The sequence below is a fragment of the Pteropus vampyrus genome, unplaced genomic scaffold (genome assembly GCF_000151845.1).
Source record: "Pteropus vampyrus isolate Shadow unplaced genomic scaffold, Pvam_2.0 Scaffold35, whole genome shotgun sequence".
Lineage (NCBI taxonomy): Eukaryota > Metazoa > Chordata > Mammalia > Chiroptera > Pteropodidae > Pteropus > Pteropus vampyrus.
In genome coordinates, this window is record NW_011888816.1 from 6469892 (window position 1) to 6495895 (window position 26004).

Genomic DNA, 26004 nt, shown 5'->3' on the forward strand with positions numbered 1-26004 from the left:
CCCTCGAAAAACCTCTCTAAGTTGTTAACCAACATATTTATTACGTAGAACTTTATAAAGCTCGTTAAAAAACGGTATACTTTTATTAGTAAATCTTTAAGACATGACATATGGAAAGTAAAGTAACACTATCCAGTGTAAATTCTTAGTGAGAACTAGAAGTCACTTACTCAAAGCTGCTCTCCTGGGCCAGACTGAACCCCATTTTTCTGAATCAGAGGCAAAGGCCAAGAGCCCTCCTGTAGCACGTTGGCCACTCAATTCCTAATGCACATACGTAATAACAAAACCGAATCAACAGAACAACTTTCTCCTCTGTCTACCACGAGTCTTCTATAAAAAGAAACTTAGAAATAAAACCCAACTAAAAAAAGAACACACTGTATTAGGATACTGACCTGGAATCAAGCAAAAGTCAAACTCACAGTCCATTTTGGGCCAGTGCGAGGCCCATATCGCAGCGGAATCTACTGCATGCGTTTGTTATCCCCTGTGGAAAGTTTTCTGACAAAGGACACTGCTTCAGTGATCCGGCTCCACCTTCCCACACATCTTTGCAGTACACTTTCTCACAGTCATGTTGGGTGACTGCGTCAGACCTCCTCACGTGACGGGGTGTTAGAAACACACGCATCAGATCTCGAAAACAGATTACAAAACAGAAGCCCTTTATAGAGTTCAGCTGTGTCTAGGAAAAGGCAAATCCTCTTGATTTGCCTTCTAAATGCACCCCAAAGGGGCTGAGAAGAGCTACATTTATCAGACTTTAATGCATTTAAGCTATCAGATTCAAGAAGGCGTAGTATGACAAGAGATGTTTGTTTTTCAACTGAAATCGGGCCGTTCGTAAGGAAGCTACTAGAGTGCATCTGACAAAGAGGGAAACTGGCCTGAACCGCCTTACCTGAATATATTATTTTGAAAGGTAAACATTCGGTCTCTAGACTTGTAGTTACGTGCATATAGATTGTGAGAACGAGTATTACCAGATTTGTGAATGATGCAATGTGCTCAGTGAAATATTTCGAGTTGCTTATTGAAAGGATGAAAGAGGGGAAAGGTCCTTGGTTTCCTTTTTTTCTTTTTGAAACACAACAGTATTTCAGGGTAGCCCATGTACCTTGAGTTCACCTCAGGATCAAGCCTGCCTATATTCCTGCTTGTCTAAGAAACCTGGCATACAGGCTGAGTTTTTCTCTGAAGCCCTGGGTGCTGTGACCGTTTCTTGTCTCGATCAAATTCCACTGACACTCTGAGTCTCTAATGCAGAAGGCTTTTTTAAACTGAATGCTGTGGGGACAGAGTTACCAAAATGACCAGCATAGGATTCCTGTCCCCTGGAACTTTTTATTTTAGGCACGAGCCCGAAACCATGAAAAGTCAAAAACCATTTTCTTGTGCCAGACAATTAGATGACCCTGTTCCTCTCAGTTGCCTGCTACCTCACAGGGAAGGCAGAGGGAAACAATGTTATACGTTCTGGATTCTGTACAAGAATCGACCTCCAGCTAGTTGCAAGGATGGGTCAGCCTAAAATGGCCAGAGCACCAGCTGCTGCTTTGGTGTTAAACGATCTAAATCCATCGCCCACGGCACCCTTGTTCCCTACCTCCAACCTGCTCTGTACCCCGGCTTTCCGGAGACTCCTGCAAGACAATGAATCCACTCTATATTGGTTCTTGCTGGAAGAACCAGAAACTGGGCAGCGGGGAGTGAACGAGATAACACTCACAAAAAGCACAAAGCGCAGTGCTTGGCACATAACAGAAGTTTAACGTGGCTGGAATCAGCCTGAGAATTGACTGTCCTGCTTCACTGGTGGCTATGGAGAGAACTGCTTATGCAGCCCACTCCACGCAATATGCAGGGCGATCTTTTAAAAACACATCTATCTAGTCAAGCCCTTTTCTGTCTTCTCCCTGATTTTAGGAAAAAGTCCAAACCCTTCACTGTGGTCCGCAAGGCACTGCACTGTTTACGGATCCCATCCGCTCTCTCCAGACTCACTTGCTCCCTTCTGCCGCACTCTCTGTGCTCACCACACAGGCCTCCCTGTGCTTACTCTACTTGCCAAATCTCTTCCAGCCCTGGGACCTTTAAACACACTGGTCCAGCAATGCCCACGATGGGCTCACTCTCATACTTCAGGCCCAGCTCAAACGTCACCTCAGAGGGGGCACTCTATCTCTTACTTGCTCCCGCCTTTACTGGCCCTCGTGTCGTCTGGTTTATTTCTTCTAGACTACTTACTTCAACCTGCATGTATCACGTGTATTTGCCAGCTTGTTCACTGTCCACTCTGCCCATCAGAAAGAAAACCCAGGAGGGAAAGGACCTCATCTGTCCATTCACCACCTCATCTCCTGGCTGCGGCACATAGTAGGCACTCAGGAAATCTTGGTTAAATGAATAAGTGAAGTGGCTATGTACATAAGACACAAACGAGGCTCGCCCTGATCAAAGAAGCGACCTCCCTCCCCCTTGCACTCCTGACCCTCCGTATTCCGCTCTGCGTCTTCCTTTTCCTCAGCATTTATAACATTCTAATATAGTACGCAATTTACTCATTGTTTTTCGTCCATCTGCCTGCTAAAATTTAAGCCCTACGGGGCAGCAATCTTTGATTTTCTTCACTGGTGTATCTTAAGCATCTAGAGTAAGCATGATACATAGTAGGCCCTCAATATTCATTTACTAAATGAACAATCTGTACATGTTTGTAAATCAGCATTATATATGGAAAGGCATCATAAATATTGCCAATTACGATTTTCATTTGTCTGAATTTCCCCAACCAATTTGAATAAAATTGCTTTTATCTGACCTATTTCAGGTTGCGAAGCACTTCACATATTAATTCATTTAATCCACTTCGCAATCCTGCAGGCATGTAAAATGGAGGTACCACTATGCACTCTTCAGGGCTAAATGAATGAACAGAGTCCATGCTCCATACGTGGAAGCAGATATTATTATGCCACAGTGCTGGTGTGGACTGTGAGCCTGGAGAAGTGCCTTGCTCACAGCGGAGCTGTACTTTCTGATGGCGGTGCAGTGCTCAGCTCCCCTAAACTCCACTGCCTCCCGTGCATGTGCACACACAGCAGGGGTAAAGCAGAACAGCTAACTTGCTCTATCCAACACAAAATGGCCCTGCAGTGATTCCAAACTGCAGGCTCGTCGTACAGGATCACCCCCACTGCAGAAATCTGGAACAGGAACAGACCCAGACTGAGATTCAAGAGCTAGGGCCGTCGGGGGCGGCCAGTTGGGTCACATGTCAGGAAGTCACTGAGAAATGCTACCTGTCGTGAAGCAGAATGTACTAGAGAAGTCTCCAAGAAAAGCAGCTGAGGATTGGACTTAAAGCACACCCCAGACCATCGGCAGCAGTTACCAGGGCAACCTGAGCATTGCTAGATGATGAGGCTTGGGCCTGGAACCCTTCCATCATGGCTGCCAGGTACAACAGGCGTTTTCAAGGTGCCACCTGAACATGCAGTCAATCACAGTGTTGCCCCACAGCCCAGAATTTGCTTAACACCCAACACCAAGGCCTTAACACTATACCCACATGTTGCCAACTTAAAATTTTTAGTATTAAAAACATAAATTTTAAAAGTTTGTTGCCAGTTCAGGGGACATGAGATAGGATTTGCACAGCTAGGATTTGCTAATCTGAGTGAATGTATCAGGAAGATGAGTTCTCCTCTGCCTCCCCTCCCCCACAAGTATTTAGATTTATCCTTTCATTACAGGCCTGGGGATGATGCAGTCTCAGGGATCAGAGGCTAATGCTGGGGACCTGTCACTACATTCTGGTACAGCATGAGACCCGTGGGTACGATGCCTCAAGGGAGTGCTCAGGGAAGAGACTCTCCAGGGTGGGGCCACCTTTGGGTGTGAGCCTTCTCATGAGAGGGAAGGTCTCCCTGTGAACACGAAGCTGAGACCCGGTCAGTGAGGCTCCTTAAAAGCCTGAATCCAAATTCCAGTATCTTTACCAAGGCTTATGAGGTCCTCTGTTTGACAAATGTATGCCTTCACCACAAGAGTATAAATTCTGTGAAGGCTGAGACTGTTTACGACAGCCTCTCCAGCTCCCAGCACCACACTTTGGCACATAATAGGTGCTAATAAGCCTTTATTAGATAAATACAAAAGCAAAAAGCACCCATACACTAGGCTTTCCAGAGTTCACCTTACCTGGCACTGTTACAAAGCTTTCTTGGATCCAGTGTTAAGTCAATGTGAACTGTCTGGCTATTTGTCATTTATACTACAAAGCAGTAGTCCCCAACCTTTTTAGCACCAGAGACCAGTGCTCCTATGAGAATCCAATGCCTGATGATCTGAGGTGGAGCTGAGGTGGTGATGCTACTTCTTGCTGTGCAGTCCAATTCCTAAAAGGCCACAGACCAGTACCGTCCACTACTAGGGGGTTGGGAACCTCTGCTATAAAGGATACATTTGATGAACATAGAAAAAGTCAAGAAGGCTGTTCTGACTTGGTGAAAGGGAAAAAAACAAGATACAAAAACAAAGAACACTGCTGGCTTAAAGCTGAGCTGGATAAGACAAGTCAGGGCCATCAACTGCCCATAAAATTGTTACTGTTGAAACAAGTTAAAACATTGAAACGGCTTTGGAACACCAAAAAATTGCTTACTACTGCTGCTTTGGCTCAAAGGAAGGAAAAGAGCAATTTCTCAAACTCTACTAAAATGCATTGTTCTGTTAAAGACAACATAACAGGCCCAAAATGGAGTTGCTTATACTAAGCCCCACACCACGGAACTGAAACTTAACTTACTCTTGGCACTCCCAGGAATGGAATATTAGACCAGTCAATCAGAAGTCAACTGATCAGCATCAGTTAGGTAATTTTTCTGATAAACCCCTGCCATCCCCAGTAAGGAAAGTAACCTTGCGATAACCAATCCGCATTTTGCCTAAGTTCTTTGTTCTGCTCCCTTGTGCCTGTAAGATCTCTTAGGAGCTCCTTTCTGTTAGGTTGGATACAGCCCAATTCATGAATGGGTGAATAAAGCCCATAAGATCTTTATAATTACTCAGCTGAATTTTGTTCTTGAATCTTTAAACTCCAGGGATTTGGCCTTTGCCTCCTGAGTGCTTGGACTAAATTGGCAAGAAACTTAAAAATCAACTTTTAATACTAAAAATTTAAAGTTGGCAACGTGTGGGTGTAGCATATAGTAAAGGACTTTGTTTCCACGTGATGTCCTCCCTTCAAGAACTCCCGTAGGTCTCCTCCTCTTGTACTCACTTTTCAGTTCCTGCCTGTATCTCCCTCACTCAGCTTCCTTTCATGAGAAGCTCATCGGGAGAAGGTGCTGGGCTGAGTGAAGCACCCCGGGGCCTGTGGCCTGTGGTCTGCTTCTGAGTCACAGACCTTGGATACTTGTACTTCCTAGTGCATCGATATGTGACCCACTCCAAAAGCAGACACAAACCCTTTTCCCTCATCAGGTGAAACTAACAGTCAGATGAAAAAGGCATTATAACGTGTGCTTAATAATGGTAGGTCTCAGCAGAACTGCACATCAGGTTCATCTGCGAAACCTCAAAAAGAATGTGAACTAGGTGACACCACCGACACTGGATCAGTTTTGGGAGACAGGGTCTGGGCAGAACCTGAGTTATGTTGTGTAGATGAGTTGACCCATGACTTCTAACTACATTGTGAAGAAACAGGTTTTGCTTGTGTCGGAGTCCCTCTGGGCAGCCTTCCTGTAGGTTGCTTTAAGAGTGACATTGATAATCCTCCACACATGCATCAAAGCCCCCAAAGTGACTTATTTGACAGGAGGAAGTTAACTTAAATATGCCGGCCATGGGTTGTGCCTCTAACACCAGCTCTGTCACGCACTAGCTAAATGACCTTGGTCAAGTTAGCTGTGGGCCGAGGCCCGACTGAGGGCGGTGATTCCCCACAGAGGATTTCGTGTTCCAGTTTAAGGGCCTGTGCTACTTCACCAACGGGATGGAGCAGGTGCGGCTGGTGACCAGATGCATCTATAACCGGGAGGAGTTGGTGTGCTTCGACAGTGACGTGGGGGAATATCGCGCGGTGACCGAGCTTGGGCGGCCGGAGGCTGAGTATTGGAACTCGCAGGAGGACATCTTGGAGCAGACGCGGGCCGACGCGGGCCGAGGTGGACAGGGTGTGCAGACACAACTACCAGGTGGACGCCCCCTTTACCTGGCAACGGTGAATGGAACCCACAGTAACTGTCTCCCCATCCAGGACAGAGGCTCTAAACCACCACAACCTGCTGGCTTGCTTGCTGACAGATTTCTATCCAGGCCAGATCAAAGTTCGGTGGTTCCGGAACGACCAGGAGGAGATAGCCGGCACTGTGTCCACCCCCTTATAAGGAACGGAGATTGGACCTTCCAGGTCCTTGTGATGCTGGAAATGATTCCCCAGCGTGGAGATGTGTACACCTGTCATGTGGAGAACCCCAGCCTCCAGAGCCCTATCAAAGTGGAGTGGTGAGCACAGTCTGAATCTGCCCAGAGCAAGATGCTGAGTGGCATTGGGGGCTGCATGTTGGGGATGATCTTCTTCGGGCTGGGCCTTTTCATCTGTCACAGGAGCCAGAAGGGTCTTCGTAGGTCTCCACCAGCAGGGCTCCTGTGTTGACTCCTGAGGATACTTTGACTGGGATTGGATTTATTTCTCCTGTGATATCTGCCTATTGTTGCCCTGAATTCCCAGCTGCCTCTCTCAGTTTGTCCCCTTTTGAGATTAGAGCCCTACAAGACTCTGATGTAGTTACCAGGTCACCTCCTGTGACCCTTGCCAGAGGATCTGACTGACACTGCTTTCTGCACTGACCCTGGAGCCTCTGCCTGTCCACTGCCAGCTGTATCAACTCAGCCCCTAAAGGGTTTTTCTGTTACTATTCTTCCCCAAGACTGTTCATGAGAAGCAGGTTGAAGCCATTTACCTGAATATAGAGTTTTTATCATAATTAAACATGATTTTGTTATCGAAAACAAACAAACAAAAAAACCTCACCGAACTTGACCAAGGTCATTTCACTAGTGAATGACAGAGCTGGGATTCAAACCCAGGCAATACAACTCAAAACCACAATCTCCATTTCAGGTTCAAAAGCACCAAGTTAGCTTTCCCATGCCTTTAATACCAAAGCTCATCTGCTCATGACCCCAGCCTACTCACTAGTGTGTGTGTAACAAACTGTAGCCTGGACTTGAGCAGGGCTGCCACGTGCAGGGGATAGGTTATGCCCTCTGATATGCTGTGGGACTAAGAGGGCAATAAGGCAGCCTATGCTGTGCTGTGCATGGCCAGGTAGGGTACCCTAGGAGGGCTGCATCCTGTCAGAAGGGGGCCATTTCTTTAATATGGACAAAGACACCACATGGACTACCAGATGGCCTTGGAGTGAACACTTAAAGGGAAATTCGGAATTTTCCATAACATTTTACTTTTAATTTACTATTATTTTTTTTAATGTAAACTTTGAAGTACTATATGGCACCCATAAATATTATCATTTTGATTTTGATCCACTTCCATCTCAAGGTAATATTTATCAAATGCCTACCGCCCATTAGTTATTGAGTATATAACAACGCAAAGGCACAGTGAAGAGATAAAAGCTACTAAACCAGGAGAGCTGAGAGACCCCCAAGCATTGCATTAAAACATTCATGAAACAGGGCTCTACCTAGGGATAATTTAGGATAAGGCAAACCATGTTTAGTCTGGTACAGTGGCTAAGACCTGAACTTTGGTATCAGGTGGACTTGGCTCTGTCACCTCTGGTTGTAACCTTGGGCAAGTTTCTTAAACTCTGCCCCTCAGTTTCTTCATCTGCAAAATGTAGCTAATAATAGAATCTACCAGGTTAACATGAGGATTAAACAATAATACCTGCTAATACCTGCACAGTGCTTGGTGCAGTGTCAAGATTAATAAACATTAGCCATATTGGTATTACTATTACCAATTCTTATTAGTCACAAATGTCAGTAGCAGCAAGTATTACCAAGTATTGCCCCCAGGCCCCAAATCTAGGGAATACGGAATTCTTCAATGGCAGAGACAAATGCTTTATTTCACTGTGTGCTCAGGGCATCCCCATCCCCCCTCACAATGTTTCATACCCCAGAGGGGTTAACTATTCTTCCCTAATGCAGAGGGCAGTAACATCTGAGCCTTAGCTCATATCTGGGTGTTTAGTTACAAGTTTCATCTAAATTAGGGGTCCCCAACCCCCGGGCCACAGACTGATACCAGTCTGTGGTCTGTTAGGAACTGGGCCGCATAGCAGGAGGTGAGCAGCGGGCCAGTAAGCAAAGCTCCAACTGTATTTGCAGCCACTCCCCAGCACTAACATCACCGCCTCAGCTCCACCTCAGATCATCAGGCATTGGATTCTCAGAGGAGCAGTGGTCCCTGGTGCCAAAAAGGTTGGGGACTGCTGCACTGTTAGCACTTTTTTCTAAACATGGGGAAAAAGGCATTAAAAATGTAAAAAAAACTCATTCAATTTAGCTACTCATTAGCAATTCTGATAAAAAGCGTGATAGGAAGGAGACCAAAATAATCTGTTTAAGACAAATACTTAAATCATTTATAAACTTCCATCATGCGTTCTTGTCCACTTAAGCCAAAAGGTCAAATTTAGCTAGATAAAACAAGGCTAGGGCACTGTCCATTTATTAGGTTATGTGCCTGTTTTACATGTCAACATTCTTGCCTTCACAAAAAAGGCTCCCCTGTGCTTCGTTCCCTCTCCTGTTTAGACTCCTGGCGGATGACATTTGTTCCTTTCCTTTCACACCAAGGGGATTTTTGGAGGGCAAAGTCTCGGGACCTTTTCTCTCTTACTTCAAACTAAGAACCTAATAATTTGGTTACGATTCTTTTTAGTGAATACGTTCATGGTTTTGGGGGGGGGGCGTTATTTTTATTTTTTTATTTTTAATATTTTTAGTTTAACGCTCAGTTTAATAGGTCCATTAGGTTGTGGTCTGTTCAGTAAAAAATTTTTTTAAATTTGGGTTCAGTGTGCAGCTTAGCACATTTACGTGCTTATTTATTTTGGATTTTGGTTCATGTTTCCATTGAAGTCCTTGATTAAAATTTTGACAACTGTCAGAAGTAGTCAATAGTTTGTAAGCTTTCCTGGTCCACGCTTCCTGCACAGTTAGTTATCTTCATCCTCAGAGGGGAGAGCAGGGCTTGTACTTACACACCCCTGGGTTCAAATTCCAGCTCTTCCACTAAGTAGCTGTATAAGCACGGACAAGTTAATTAACATCTCAAGACCTGGGGTTTTTTGTTCTAATCTATAAAATGGATATAGGAGTGCAACTTAGTTCTTAATAGGATTAGATGAGACAATACAGATGAAATGTAGTATCTCATTCTATTGCTCTTTTTCACTCTGATGATTTTCCATGAAAATTCCAGAAAACAAAGCAATACCTAAAACTCTTTTCTCTAGCCCACCTAATTATGATAATAGCAACCTATTTAATGCTTGTTGGTTGAAAGGGTGTTGGAAGCAGGGGTCATTTTGTAAGTGGGGATTTCCCTGCAGCTGAAGTGGAGAGATGAGTGGCCTGGAGAGTCTCAGACTTTGAGGAATTCCAGTGAGCCCAGCAAGACTAGCTCTGCAGGCTGGACGGCCAGGAGTACCCGGCTCAGGCGAGGCTGAGCCCAAAAGAAGGGAAGTTAGATAAAACATGCTCGTGGAAAGTAAGTGCAAAAATAAATATTTAGCAAAATAAAGGAGTGTGGGTTAATACAGGTACGGTAATGTAATTGAAAGAACATTTAATTTTAAAGAATAGGTACATGCATTACAATGTAATATTATGATAAAGCCAATAACTGTGTATTAATAGATATAAAAGTAATGACGCTATTGTTTTGGGGAGCCCTGCATGCCCATTAAAGATACTGCCCCCTGCAGACCTACTGTGAAAAATAAGCAAAAAAGGAGAGTTCTAAACAGCCGGACAGCTTCTACAGCTTGAGTGGTTTCTCTAGGTCCACAGGTTGCTCCTTCCAGTCTGGGTAAAGACACTTAGCAAGGCTGCCCTCAGACCTTCATCTTAGCCCCAGATGTGATTACTCAGTTTCTCCATACACAGAAACACCACAAACACAGAGGGAGCCAGCTCCATCAGTGTGAAGAGACAGAGCTGGAGAAGGCAAAGCATTTTACAACCCAAGTGCTCTGTTTCCTTCACACCTTCATTCTATTCCATCCTCACCTGGCTGGGAAGGGGCCCTTTAAGCACAATGGGACAAGTTACGCTGAATAGACTCTATACCAGCAGGAAGGAGAGGAGGCAGGGTAGAGGGGTGTCCTGGACCAGAAGAGGTGGGGCCAGAGACAGGATACAGGGGGAAGGAGGCCATGGAGGAAGAGGCTTGGGGCTCCCCCTTCAAGAAGGCCTCTGTACTGATGCCCTCCCTAGTAAATGGAACTCTAGGTGCTGTACCACAACTCCTGGGAAGGTCTAGCTTACTGTGTTACTGAACCTGCCCACTATGCCCTTCCAGGTGTCATGGGCTTAATAATAGGGTTAGAGTCACAAAATTCCTCAGGGCAGTCCCTAGCTCTGAGAGCAGGGAGCCCCTCTTAAAAACGTGATCCCTTAGAGCCTTTTTCTGGCAGCAGCTTTCTCAGAGTTGTGTTTTGAGGTTCCCTTTTGTTAGAAGCCACAGCCCATTCCCAGTCCACAGTGCTGTGTCCACAAGATGGTGCTGAGTCCACACAAAGAAATGCTAGTGTCCCAAGTAGCCAGTAATCCAGTTCCCCAAATCTTTCTCAAAATGGGCAGATGAGTAAGTATCACTTCGAAATAAAGAGACATTGAGTATTTTAGGTAACAAAAAGCAGAGAGCATTTTTCTTAGTGGCACATGCGCTCTTAACTCATTCTTAATTTGCCACAAATGGATTCTAGAGATTCTTCAGATCAGGGATGGGGACTGCCCCACCCAGTGTGGGAATTCTCCCTATAGGAAGAGCAGCAATCGGGGGGGCAGCAATCGAGGAGCCTTCAATGGTAACCTCTGCCACATGACAGCCCTTTGAAAGTTTATTCTGCACATCTCTTTTCTGAACTAAAAATCTCAAATGCCTTCCGCTATTCCCTGGTAAAAAGAATTTTATAGACAAAAAGAAATGTATAGATTATACTCCAACCCCTTCATTTCAGATATGAGAAAATTAGAGCACGGAGAAGTTAAATGACTTGCCTAAGATCTCATGGTGTGACCAAAACATTTCTGGTTCCACACACCTTACTATACCATACTCCTCGAATTGCAGGTGCTGGGACCCTCCTACCAACAGTATGACCTTAGAAAGTACTTTATCCCCTTAAGCCTCAGCCTCCTCACCCATAAAATGGAGTGAACAGTGTAAACCTCATGGGATGTCGGGAGGATTAACTGAGAGTATATGAGCACTCAGCAAGTACACAGCAAATAGTAAGTGCTCGATAACTGATTTTATTTATAGTACACAGACTTTTTTCTTTTTTTGGCATGGAGTTTTCCTTTCTTCCTTTGTTTTCTTCTTCCTCTTTGGCTTCCAAACTTCCAAGGCTGATTTTTTTAAACCAAAACCAAAAAAAATTCACTTATTTTTTTCTGGTTAATTTAATTGTATTCATTAGGTCTATTATCTCCAGTCTGTTGGAATATTTTAGAATGTCAATTCTATCTTAAAATATATCTACTGATTCCTTAAACATGTTACACTGATTCCTGCTCCAGAAACTTTCAGGAAAGTTTAGGATGGTGATGTCTGTGACAAAAAGGCATGATCGTTTTCTCTGCTCACCTCCAGAGAGGGGCAGAATGTGATCATTCTTCTTACCCACTCGGGTATTTTGAGATCAAAGTTGTTATACTGATGATGACTTGGGAAATATTTTTCAATCTATGAGAATATAACAGATAAAACCTTGGTTTCATCTTTAAAGAGGAAGGAGGCTGAATCCACACTAGCAGGAAGTGACTCTGTGAGAAGCAGCTCTGGCCGTGTCTGGCAGCAGCTTTTTCAGGGTTGTGTTTTGAGGTTAATATGTTTGGAATCAGGATGCGGAGACCTCAGTGTAAGTGAGCTCTTGTACTGAGATCCAGAAAACATCAGAGCTGCTGGGAATGAAATTACTGGGAATAACCTAAGAGTAAAAGAACAAGACGTTAAGCTGCTTGGAGCTGACCTGCGCTCCCCGGGCTGGTCCTCGGTTACAGAAGACCCAATCTAAGCCCCGACCAGTTACACTCTCTCAGCTCTGTTGTTTCGACAAGCACAGCAAGACTCTAGTTTTCCAACCATTCTTTTCCTTTCCTGCATCATCCCTAACTAGCTCATGCTATTTGTTTTTTTCTGGGGTTTACATCCCAGCATCCTCGTACCCTGCCCCTGTCGGGGAATTCAGACAGCCTGAAATTGTCCGGTGCCCATATCCACTTACCGAGCAGAACACCAACTTCCCCATCCTGACTTTTCCCAAAGGTCAACTTTCTGGAACTAAGCACAGAACAAAGATAAGAACCCCTGTCCTTATTCCTGCTTAACCCTTTCCATTTACAAATCGCTTTCATACATACCGTCTCATTTTCTTTCTTACAACACCCCTATGGGCTGTGAAATATTTCCAGTCAATAGGTCACTGAGGCTCAGAAAAATGAAGCCAAAATCCTGACACGACATAGCTTATCATTGGCAAGGTTGGATTTTCAACCATGATCTTGTGACTCTGAGTCACGAACTTTTTCTAGCATACTTAAAAAGAAGAATATACTTACGTAATTCCAAGTGTTAGTAAATATAAATATAACCATCTCATCTTTTGATTGTTTAATGGTTGTTTGTTTTATGCCAAATTTCATGTCAAAAGTGTATTTGCCATTCAAACGACGTTTTATTTTTACCAAAAAAAAATCAATGTTTCCTGATCAGCCCATATGCCATTAACACACTGCTGATGAGGTTATCATCTATGCATTCTACTTCATATACTCTGCCATCCTGCATTACCTGATTGCACAGCATTTTAATTTACGCTGTAAAATGGAAATGATACCTGAGATGATTACTGTGATAGTTAAATGAGGCAGTGACCACAGAGATCTTACCTAGCAGGAGTTTACTCACACACACCCATACATACACACTACTGCTACTACTACCAAAACTTCATTACATTCATTAAAACCAAGTAGTTTTGTTTTGTTTTCTTAACAAATGTCTGATGAGGTGTAAGGCAGCATGGATCCAATCATTCAGAGAAGCAGAAAAACTGTTTCATCCCTTTGGCCTTGTTTAATCCTTTATCTCTTCCCTTGTTCAGCAACCTCTGGAGTCCACAGTCCAATGGAGGAGACGGACAAGCAGACTAACAGCTTCTCCATGGTGACTGAAGTGCTCTAGTGAGAGTGCCCAAGGCTCTGGAGGAGGCACTTAAACTGAGTCAGGGAAAGAGAGGTGGAATAGAGTTTTAAAAGACAGGCAGTTCTTTTGAATCCAAGACGGGAAAAGGCATTCTATTCTAGGCAGAGGTCTAAACAAAGCAAGGAAGCACGAAACAGAATGACACATTCCGGGGAGGCAAAGAGGTTGGGATGGCTGCTACATAGGGCGTGGGCAGGGCCTCATGGGAGATGGAGAGGGAAGACTGACAGGCACCTGGGTGTAAAGATTTTCAAATGTCGTGATGACTTTGGACTTTACTCTTTAGACCAGTAGTTCTCAACCCTTAACTGGATATTGGAATCACCTATAGGCACTTCAAAAAAATATCAACACTCAGGTTCCAACTGGAGATTCTGATTTATTTGGTTCTAAGTGGATGCTAGGTATCGGGATTGTTTAAAAAGCTCCCCAGGTGATTTTAACATGCAGCCCGGACAATGATGGGCCATTTAAAAGATTTTAGGCAGGAGGCATTTAACAAATCTGCAGATGGGTCATACCGGGAACAGTCTGGTGAGAGGGATGTCTGGAGGGGGTCTGAAAAGAAGGCAAGGAGACAGATGGGGATGAAAGGAAAAGAACAATGTGAAAGTTATTTGGATGGAGGAATCAACTAACTGGAAAGTAGAGAAGAGAGAGAGGGAAGAATGAAGGTTGACATACCAGTTTGGTTGCCTAGATGTACCACTAACAGGTAGGGAACCAGATCAAAGACTTGGTTTGAGAGGAGGATTATGCCGTCTGTGCTTTCTCTGAGGAGTGTGGAAAATGCAGGCAGTGCTCTCAATCAATAAGCGTCCAAAGTGGACTTTGTTCCTGAAAGGAAGCTGAATTTTCAGATGTGCAGTACGTTGACACATGGGAGGTGGCTACAAATACGAACATGAATATTACCCAAGGAAACTAAAGCGAATAAAAAGAGGGTCAAAGGAGGAGCTTGCAGAATACCAATACCGAGGGGGTGATGGATGTATCAGAATAATGGAGGTCAATGTTAAAAATTTAGTTTCTTGGTACTATCTCAGGCTGAGTGAATCAAAAGAGCTAGGGGCAAGGCCCCAGAAACTGATTTTTACTAACTTCACAGGTGCTTCTGATTTAAGGCTAGGTTTGGACACTGTATCAATTTCCTGGGGCTATCATAATACATTGTCACAAACTTGGTGACTCAAAACAACAGAAATTTATTCTCTTACAGTTCTGGAGGCCAGAAGTCCACAGTTAAGGTGCTGGCAGGGTTATGCTCCCTATGAAGGCTCTAGAGCAGTGGTCTTCAACCTTTTTGGCATCAGGGACCAATGCTCCTATGAGAATCTAATGCTTGATGATCTGAGATGGAGCTGAGGCGGTGATGCTAGTGCTGGGGAGTGGCTGCAAATACAAATGAAGCTTTGCTCGCTGGCCTGCTGCTCACCTCCTGCTATGCTGCCTGGTTCCTAACAGGCCATGGACTGATACTGGCTCATAGTCCGGGAGTTAAGGACCCCCGGCTCTAGAGGACAATCTTTCCCTGCCTCTTCCAGCTTCTGGTGGACGCAGGCATTCCTTGGCTTCTGGCTGTATAACTCCAATCTTTGTCTTCATCTTCACATGGCCTTCTCCTCTTTTTGTGTCTGTCCTCTGAGTGTCTCTTATAAGGACACCTGTCTTTGGATGTAGGGCCTACCTCATAATCCAGAATGAACGCATCTCAAGATCCTTAACTAATCTATATCTGCAAAGACCCTTTTTTCAAATAAGGTCACAATCACAGCTTCGGTGGTGTGGACATATGTTTTGGGGGGCCATCATTCAACCCACTACAGGCACCAGGGCAACAACTCCTCTGGATGAAGGGGAGAGGGAACTGGGATCCAGAACTGCAAGCTGAGTTCCCTGACAATGGCAGGAAGAGGAAGAAGAGAGGGCCATTTCAGGAACTAAGACCTACAGCTGCACGTCCAAGTCTTGTGCAGCCTGGGGAACCGCAGGTCACTAACTGTCCAGGGCACGAGGCCACCTAAATGTCCTATACAGAATGGAAAAATATCACCACAATCATAAGTTAGCAAAATGCTAGACCAAAGCAAGAGCTTTGAAGGGCTGAAAGCGTTTTTAGTTAATTCGCTTTCTAAGCCAAAGTCATTGGATACGAAGCTAGGGTTTCATCTCTAAGATACTGTGGCCATTTTTCTCCTCACCGCCCTAGTCACTTCCAGTCCAGACAACTAGTCACCACAGCAACATTTCTATCTTTCAAAATGTTTCCTTAGGAGCAGACAATGTTCTGGGTCGCCAACATTAAAGGTCCAGTTACACCTCCCTTCTCACTGCTCACCAGGGTCCCCAAATCTTCACTGAAAATGGATCAACCCTCATTTTCACAACGATACATGTACCACTATTAGAGTCCCACATCATAATCCTCTGTGTCAGTTCCCAGACGCACAAAGGTTTTCTGCCCTCTAACAGGCATTTCCCTTCCTGGCATGTCCAGAAAGTCAGTGGGTGGTGGGGAGGGCGGGAAGAAACCAGGTGCTATGTTGAGGTTAACATCACAGGCAAGGGACAACAGCCTTCAGAATCAGATCCCTAGTGATTTCATCATATATCCCTATAGTATAACATAAAAGGCACAGTCCAGCCCCCACCCCTAAGACTGTCCCAAAGCACCTCCTAGCTAGCAATCTGCAAGGATCAATCTCTACGCAAGCCTGTCTCGGTGCTTCACCACGGCATCCAGAGCCATGCTCCCCAAACACTAACATACGTGAGTCAGCTGGGGATATTGTTAAGCGCATTTTCTGACATAGTGGGTCATGTATGTGTGGTCCATCTTCATTTATGTCAGGGTGGAGATGGCTAAGGTACAATACTGAGTTTCAGGTTTAAGGAAACCAAGTTTCCTTACCTGCTGGTGTAATGATAATAGTTATAATGCTGCTGCTGATGATGCCAATGACAACAGAAGCTAATATTTACTGAGCACTTTCTACACACTAGGCCTTGTGTTAAGTGCTTTACAGACAAGATGACTCACTTAGCACCTAGAGCCCGGACAATGATGGGCCATTTAAAAGATTTTAGGCAGGAGGCATTTAACAAATCTGCAGATGGGTCATACCGGGAACAGTCTGGTGAGAGGGATGTCTGGAGGGGGTCTGAAAAGAAGGCAAGGAGACAGATGGGGATGAAAGGAAAAGAACAATGTGAAAGTTATTTGGATGGAGGAATCAACTAACTGGAAAGTAGAGAAGAGAGAGAGGGAAGAATGAAGGTTGACATACCAGTTTGGTTGCCTAGATGTACCACTAACAGGTAGGGAACCAGATCAAAGACTTGGTTTGAGAGGAGGATTATGCCGTCTGTGCTTTCTCTGAGGAGTGTGGAAAATGCAGGCAGTGCTTTCAATCAATAAGCGTCCAAAGTGGACTTTGTTCCTGAAAGGAAGCTGAATTTTCAGATGTGCAGTACGTTGACACATGGGAGGTGGCTACAAATACGAACATGAATATTACCCAAGGAAACTAAAGCGAATAAAAAGAGGGTCAAAGGAGGAGCTTGCAGAATACCAATACTGAGGGGGTGATGGATGTATCAGAATAATGGAGGTCAATGTTAAAAATTTAGTTTCTTGGTACTATCTCAGGCTGAGTGAATCAAAAGAGCTAGGGGCAAGGCCCCAGAAACTGATTTTTACTAACTTTACAGGTGCTTCTGATTCAAGGCTAGGTTTGGACACTGTATCAATTTCCTGGGGCTATCATAATACATTGTCACAAACTTGGTGACTCAAAACAACAGAAATTTATTCTCTTACAGTTCTGGAGGCCAGAAGTCCACAGTTAAGGTGCTGGCAGGGTTATGCTCCCTATGAAGGCTCTAGAGCAGTGGTCTTCAACCTTTTTGGCATCAGGGACCAATGCTCCTATGAGAATCTAATGCTTGATGATCTGAGATGGAGCTGAGGCGGTGATGCTAGTGCTGGGGAGTGGCTGCAAATACAAATGAAGCTTTGCTCGCTGGCCTGCTGCTCACCTCCTGCTATGCTGCCTGGTTCCTAACAGGCCATGGACTGATACTGGCTCATAGTCCGGGAGTTAAGGACCCCCGGCTCTAGAGGACAATCTTTCCCTGCCTCTTCCAGCTTCTGGTGGACGCAGGCATTCCTTGGCTTCTGGCTGTATAACTCCAATCTTTGTCTTCATCTTCACATGGCCTTCTCCTCTTTTTGTGTCTGTCCTCTGAGTGTCTCTTATAAGGACACCTGTCTTTGGATGTAGGGCCTACCTCATAATCCAGAATGAACGCATCTCAAGATCCTTAACTAATCTATATCTGCAAAGACCCTTTTTTCAAATAAGGTCACAATCACAGCTTCGGTGGTGTGGACATATGTTTTGGGGGGCCATCATTCAACCCACTACAGGCACCAGGGCAACAACTCCTCTGGATGAAGGGGAGAGGGAACTGGGATCCAGAACTGCAAGCTGAGTTCCCTGACAATGGCAGGAAGAGGAAGAAGAGAGGGCCATTTCAGGAACTAAGACCTACAGCTGCACGTCCAAGTCTTGTGCAGCCTGGGGAACCGCAGGTCACTAACTGTCCAGGGCACGAGGCCACCTAAATGTCCTATACAGAATGGAAAAATATCACCACAATCATAAGTTAGCAAAATGCTAGACCAAAGCAAGAGCTTTGAAGGGCTGAAAGCGTTTTTAGTTAATTCGCTTTCTAAGCCAAAGTCATTGGATACGAAGCTAGGGTTTCATCTCTAAGATACTGTGGCCATTTTTCTCCTCACCGCCCTAGTCACTTCCAGACCAGACAACTAGTCACCACAGCAACATTTCTATCTTTCAAAATGTTTCCTTAGGAGCAGACAATGTTCTGGGTCGCCAACATTAAAGGTCCAGTTACACCTCCCTTCTCACTGCTCACCAGGGTCCCCAAATCTTCACTGAAAATGGATCAACCCTCATTTTCACAACGATACATGTACCACTATTAGAGTCCCACATCATAATCCTCTGTGTCAGTTCCCAGACGCACAAAGGTTTTCTGCCCTCTAACAGGCATTTCCCTTCCTGGCATGTCCAGAAAGTCAGTGGGTGGTGGGGAGGGCGGGAAGAAACCAGGTGCTATGTTGAGGTTAACATCACAGGCAAGGGACAACAGCCTTCAGAATCAGATCCCTAGTGATTTCATCATATATCCCTATAGTATAACGTAAAAGGCACAGTCCAGCCCCCACCCCTAAGACTGTCCCAAAGCACCTCCTAGCTAGCAATCTGCAAGGATCAATCTCTACACAAGCCTGTCTCGGTGCTTCACCACGGCATCCAGAGCCATGCTCCCCAAACACTAACATATGTGAGTCAGCTGGGGATATTGTTAAGCGCATTTTCTGACATAGTGGGTCATGTATGTGTGGTCCATCTTCATTTATGTCAGGGTGGAGATGGCTAAGGTACAATACTGAGTTTCAGGTTTAAGGAAACCAAGTTTCCTTACCTGCTGGTGTAATGATAATAGTTATAATGCTGCTGCTGATGATGCCAATGACAACAGAAGCTAATATTTACTGAGCACTTTCTACACACTAGGCCTTGTGTTAAGTGCTTTACAGACAAGATGACTCACTTAGCACCTAGAGAGCTAAGGAAAATGGGAGTGGTTAAAAGATGTTTAGAAAAAAAGGGAAGGCATTATAAATTCCAGGATGTGCAGAAGGTCAATCAAGTGTCAACTGAGAAAGAAGACAATTCTCACATTGTCCCAGTCCAGGACTAGTCAGGAAGTTGCTAAGTGCTTGATATTTCAGAAAGCATCCTTCGGCTGAGCAGGTCAATACCACAGACTAGGTATACCAAGATATGCCTGCTGTCCTTTGGTGTCATCCCTTAGCCTGATGCCATCCAGGATAGCCTCTGTGGGCTTGGCTCCATTCAGTTGCCTCGGGAGTGACATGCCTGGATAAGGAGGGCTTCCTTTGGTGCATTCTTACTGTTCTATCCTGATGGGCACACTGGGCACTGGGCAGCTTAATCACAGCTACGTCTCACGCCTCTTGGACATACACACTGTGTTCTGCTGCTGTCCCTACCAACACATCACTTTGCCTGTATGAGACAGACACACTTTATATCCAAAGTGGCTTCTTTATTTGCTGTGACATGGAGAAGGCTCAATGGCCATGACTTTTCCTTTGGGCTGGGTCTTAGGGAGCTTCAAGCCCAACACTCTGCAGGAAAAGACTGGGCAGGAAATCCAGGCTGGTGGTTTGAGTTTGATGGGATAGCTCTGTAATTGTCATGCTGTATTCAACCTGCAGACTTGTTTCATTCAGCCACAGTATTTAACTTTTTTCATGCCCTCCAGTTTGCTACAATCTAACCACACTATCTCCTTACATTCGGCCTGCTGGTGTAATGATAATTAATATTATCATTAATTTATATTACATTCCTGTCCCTGTATGTATCTGAATTTTAGACCCTAATCTATAATAAAATAAGTATAAATCACTTATAAGTTTTGTTCTGTCTGTAACATTTCAGTCTTTATACTGTGATTCATTGTCCTTCTAAAATTTAAATGATGAAATATCAGTCTTCAAGGTTTTAAAACTACCAAAATATTCCATCCTAATGAAGGATAGGTAGTGAGACACCTTAACAAGGAATATATTTGGGTCACACAATATTTTTTTGGAATCTCTATGGTTTGTTCATTTTCATGTGGAACATTTCTTAATATATGAATCCTAGGGGGCAGACTGGCAAATATTAAACTCTTCACTTTGCTTCAAAAGTTACTTTAATTACAGGGTCAGCTCAGGCTTTGAGAAGGAAGTGATATTCAACTCCTAATCAGTACTCCAAAAAATCTGATTCCCTCTCAAGAGGCACCCAGCTTTTTTTTTTTTTTTTTAAAGAAAGTCCCGTCTTCATCATTAGCAGGCAATGTAATGAGAAAAGCCGTAATTGCTGAGAATGCATAGATCTTTATCGGTAGCTGCTTGCTGGGTCAGAGTATTCTGAATGGATGTCATGCTCCATCACTGCATCACACAACAACTATTCCCATAACCAGATCACAGAAATGGAGCATGAACTACGTGGAAGTCAGGGCTTCAAACAATGGGGTCAACACAATAAAGCATACCCACCAAGATCACAAGTGTCCTTAGGGAACCCTCAAGAATGGAACAATGGTGGTCAACCCAAAGAAGTAACTTCCGCTCTAGAAATGTTGGATGGGGGGTCGGAGCAGGGGGATGCAGAGCTAATCCCTTTGGTCTAGAGAGCAGTCCAAACCTATCTCTCATGCTGGTGGAGACCTCCTGGAGAAAAGCTGCTGACGCCTTTGTCCTGTTCTGCCACTCCTCTTCCCCACTGTCAACAGACAGGCTCGTGGTTTCCCACTTGGTTCCAGACACAAAATGTACACAGATAACTTTTATAAACCTGGGCTCTCATATATTTGAGTCCATGTACATTCTTTCCTCGCACATTCATGTCCTTCTCCCCTGTTTTCTACTATTCCTCCCCCCATGTGTTCCATCATTTCTCCTCCACCGCCCGCTTTTCCAGCTTGAAGCCACGGCTGGCAATACTGCAATCTCTGGAGGGAGGCCAGGCATGGCGGCACAGTCCTCTGAGGCAGCACTGCAATGTGAAACAGTCACCTCTTCCTAGGGTTTGGGAGATGCAGGTGACTGGCAGAGCTGTCAAGCGGCCCATCAGTAGGTCTGATGTACAATTAGAAGCACAAGAGTTTTTCTACTGCAGAAATGCTGCAAAAACTCTGGCCAGTCTCACAAATGGATGCACAATGGTTTAGACAAAAGAAATCGACTGGGGAAAATTGCTGGGCACAGAAAGGGAAAAATATTAAAGTAACTAAGTTCCAGTTAGCTTTTGCTAACTTTACCCCCCAAACAAATTTAATTAAAACTGAATGAAGGTTTCTGGCACTAGTCAGGTATCCAAACAGTTCCCCTGTGCACCTGTTTTAGAGTGAAATTACCTGGGGGCAGGCGCAACAGGAAGCAATTACACAATAAATTGTCTATGTCAAAAAAAAAAGCAAAATTCCCCAAACCAACCCCAATCTCCTGTAGATAAAAGCCCACAACAGGCTGTTTAGAAAAATTATGCTTTAAATATACTGATCTAAAAAAACCTAAAGAACAGGCTGTTCTGTAGAACAGCTCGAGTGTCTGCCTGTGCTTTCATTTTAGAAAACAAATAGGCTCCACAGTGGGAGGAGTTTTACACAGGGATTCAAACTCACAGAAAATGGCTACCGGTTCTAGAAACCAGAACACAACAAACAGGGCACTCAAGGGACCCTCTGGGAATACAGGGCACTTGCCTTTCACCAGAGTAATTATCTAGAGACAGATATAACCGTTTTTTCCAACCAGTAACATAAATCATGGCCTCCAAAGTATTTGTTTGCTGAACGCCACAATGACTAATCACTCGACTTTTATTATCCTTCCTGCTAAGGGAAGCTCATGGGGGGAAAATAGGTCATTTTTAATGTAAGGTAGCTGCTAGAATTGGGGGTAAGACTCCCCTTTAATCATAAAAGAAAAAAAATTCTCAAAAAGTACTTCCTAAAATGGAAGCGCAAATCATCTTATCAGAAACTCCTACCATTAAACAGAAAGTCTTAAAGTAGATCATTCAGACATGGCAAAAAGCTCTTGATTGGTTTTCTGAAAATGTCAAAATAAAAAACAAATATTAGGAATATTAAATATACAATGAAACATTTAGGAAAAAATGTTCCCTGGGTAACTTACGGTACGCTTTTCTGCAAAAAGTCAACCTACAGTGTGTAGTAGCTAAAGAAACTCCAGAATTGATAGACCTTAACAGGAAAGTTTTTAAAGGTCAGGTTTTTTTTTTTTTAAAGCCCTATTTAGCACAGCACTTGGGGTAGGCCAGTTCTCTAACGTCTGCGTAAAACCCCACTGGAGCTTCATTTCACTGCCACGTCATTGCTTTTTCCGTCTATCCTAGTCCCTTCTGCTTCCTCAAAGCGATCCTCCCTTTTCTCTCCCCTTAAAGCGAAGGTAGAACTTGCACTAGTCCAAGGGGAGGGCAGAGCGCACCACGGACGGTACGGTTCTGCAGCAGGCACACCCAGGCAGCAGGTCTGACTTCGGCGGCTGTAAGACAGTGAACCGCTTCCACTGATCTGAGACCTTGAGAAACCCTGCTCTTTGTGAGTTCGTGTCAGGGATTACAAGAGTAGAATAAACGGGTATAAACCAGGGCAGACCAGAATGCTGAGTAGGTTTTTTAAAAAAGGAAATCCTCACTTTGGTCTAGGAGCGAACTGATGTTCTATTAGAGGTAATTAGAAACCTCCATTCTTACGCGAAAATGCATTTAAGTTTGGGGAGCCTGCGATCCAAACACGAGTCTCTCATGCCTGGCAAGATAATACATTCAGCTGTTTTCACTGAACTGGTGATCTTATTATCTAATTGTAATCAACTCCACAAACAACCAGAAGTTGTTCTAACACACGAACAGGAAGAACACAAACAAAACAGGGCCTAGAAACACCAGTGAACTCACAAAGCAGGAAGTGACAGCTCATATCCACCTCACCTTGCACAAGGCCTGCCTTTATGAGTTGCTGAAATAACCCTAAAATGCCCTTCTAGGATTTAAACAACCACTGGATTTCTCCTGAACGTGCACCCTGGGATGAACACGCTCATAGTAGAAGCCAGCAAAATGGGTGTGCAAGCTGGGTCTCCCTCATACTCCCTGAGAAAATGTTTAATTCCTCTCAAAATTAAGTAATTGTATAGCTTAGTAATTTTCATTTAAATAAGAAAGGAAAAATGCTCTTAACAAATAGGAAATAGCTTTCTGCCTCTCCTAGTTTAAAAAGATCTTCTTGACCACCTTAATTGGCAAGAATCCAAACGCTTAGACAGGACTGAAGTTTACATCATGGTGTCCTACTGTATGTCTGCTAGAAGCCCAGCAAGCATTGTGGTTCACTCTCTCCAATGGAACAGTTCCAGCCCCTCTTTAATCTTTGCTTGTAGGCTGCCATCTCCTGCTCTGATAACCGGCCTTGAGACAGGGCTACCTGTCCTGTTTCTGCAGAGAGTGTACTGGACTGGGCATAGGACAATGGGTTCTGTTCCAGTTTGCTACTAATCGTGTGACCTTGAGCAAGTCCTATGACTTCCCAAGACTCCCGTTTCCCTATGTGGAATGTGAAGAAGTTGGGCAAGTTTATTTCTAAAGTTCTTTCTAGCCGTAAAATGTGGAAACCACGATTCCTTACCTCCCATTTTGTCACCTTCTGATTGACTCCCAGCCAGTCTCAATCTTTCTGTAAGAATCTTCATTTCCTCCAAAGTGGTCAGTTCTCCCATCCTTAAATTCCCATACTCTCCTCAAAAGTGTATGGAGGTAAAGGCAGAACCTGAAGTCTGGCTAGTACTAGTGTCTCCACAAGGACAGCTGGAGGGAGCTTTGAAATCAGGGGCCACAGAAGACCTCAGATGTGAAGTTTACTATCTGCTCGTCTCAGCACCTTTGCTTTTCTGCTGGAGACGCAATAGAATTACTGCACCTTAAAGCTGTAAGAAACCTTAGCCATCAATGAATGAGCCAGCTCTCTGGTTACAGGTGAGGAAACCAAGCTAGCAAAGTTACTTAACTTTCTTTCTCAAGGTTGTGCGATCAGGCAAGGGATCAAGTCCCAGGTCTTCTGTTTGCTCTCTCGCATGAGGTCTTTCACCTCCCTCTGCAGGGCTCTGGGCTCTCTCCCTCACCCCTCTAGGCTTCCTCAGGGCCTCAGAGGATAATCAACAAACACTTACTGTGCACCTCTGGTTAATTCCCCAAGGAACTCTTTTAAAAACTTTCAAGTAGCATGGCCACTCTGGAAACATTTAACCAGGTGCAGGGACAGTGACAGCTCTGGCGAGACACAAACTGATGGATCGTATCAGTGCAGAAATCCATTGGTGTTTTGACTCTAAAAGAAAAGCTTGCAGCAGCACATAGATGGTAGATAAGGACAGGTGAGGGAGGTAGGGAGGCCCCTTGAGGATGGGGTCCTGCTCTGGCACCTGGCACAGAGTTCATATTCATTGAACAAATTCAAGTTTTGACATTGCCTCTACACCACTTGCTTCTTGTCAAAAATTCTGAGGTTACAATAATACTGGGGATAAGGGTCTCTAAGTCTCTAAGCTAAAATCAAGAATAATGATCTATCTATTGTATACTTTCAGTATGTGGCTGGGGAAACAACATGGGTGTGGAGAAAACAGGCCAGACTTTGGAGTCAGATAAGACCCCAGGGTGTGAAAACCTTTCCTCTGCAAAATTGACTTTATTGAACTTCTTTGCCTCAACTGCCACCACATCAGGTTATTTTGAGCTTTTAATAAGATGACTGAGATAATGCACGTTAAGATACAGAACTGACTCCATGAAAGTCAGTTCTGTCCTCTCGGGGGCTCTGGGTATAGACAGAGAAATTCTGTTTCTAGGCAAAGCTCCAGGTCATCGGCATCCTCTTCCAAGAGAAGCAAAACATCAACGAATGCCAACAACTATGTTACAAAATGATTCAGTATAGTTTTAATAAAATATTCCCATTAAGTCATCTGATTTTTAAATTATGTAAAAGGAACATAAAACACAATTCAATATGCACAAATAAATGTTTTACATCCTCCATACACAGCTTAAACATCAAACGCGTATGTATATCTGTCCTTTTTTCTGAATAGAGAGAGAGCTAGGCCTAAGAAGAAAAATACTATAAATTATTTTCTCATCTATGAGGTCAGGATAGATGAACATGAACTAGCCTCAAAATTACATGATTCCAAGATGCAGAGAATGAGGGAAATATAACATAATGACAAATGTTTATCGGCCAGAAGACACAGAGTCAGATAGAGAAATGCATTGAAATGTTTTAATGGCATGACTGGACAATGTTGCTGCCATTAAATATATTGCTGGTAACAACATTTAAAGTTACACTGGTTTTGAAAACTCTGGGCACGGGGAGAGGGTGTTACCATTTATTCCACAGGAAAAGAAGCTGATCTGGCAGCTGTGAGTCACCCAGGACTGATGTGGATATACTGCAGACAGTGACGGTGGGTGCGATAATGACACTATACCTGGATTATCTGGGATCCATTTGTTTTTACCTTATTACAAATATAATCCATAAACATTAGTAATACAAATGTAAAACTTTTGAACACAGACGTGTCTCTAATAGAAATTGAATTTGAAATCAGCATATCAAGTCTTGAGTTTATCCCCTCCTAGTAATGGTCATTTGTTTATCATCACCACAGCGGTGGTTTTTTAAAATGACAATTCCCAGGAACCCCACCTCAAATCTACTGAGTTAGAATATCTGTGCCAAGTGCCAGGGCACCTAAATTTTAGTAAGTTCCCCAGGTTGATTCTTATCCAAATTAAACTGAAGGTCATTTGAACTAC

General features: G+C 44.0%; 1 protein-coding gene and 1 pseudogene across 13 annotated transcripts in view; one reads left to right on the forward strand and one right to left on the reverse strand.

The window, feature by feature from the left end:
- ZBTB38 (zinc finger and BTB domain containing 38) overlaps positions 1 to 26004 on the reverse strand; it is a 119060-nt gene that overhangs the window by 20661 nt on the left and 72395 nt on the right. The window lies entirely within an intron of this gene.
- Positions 5898 to 6990, forward strand: LOC105290404 (annotated as a pseudogene).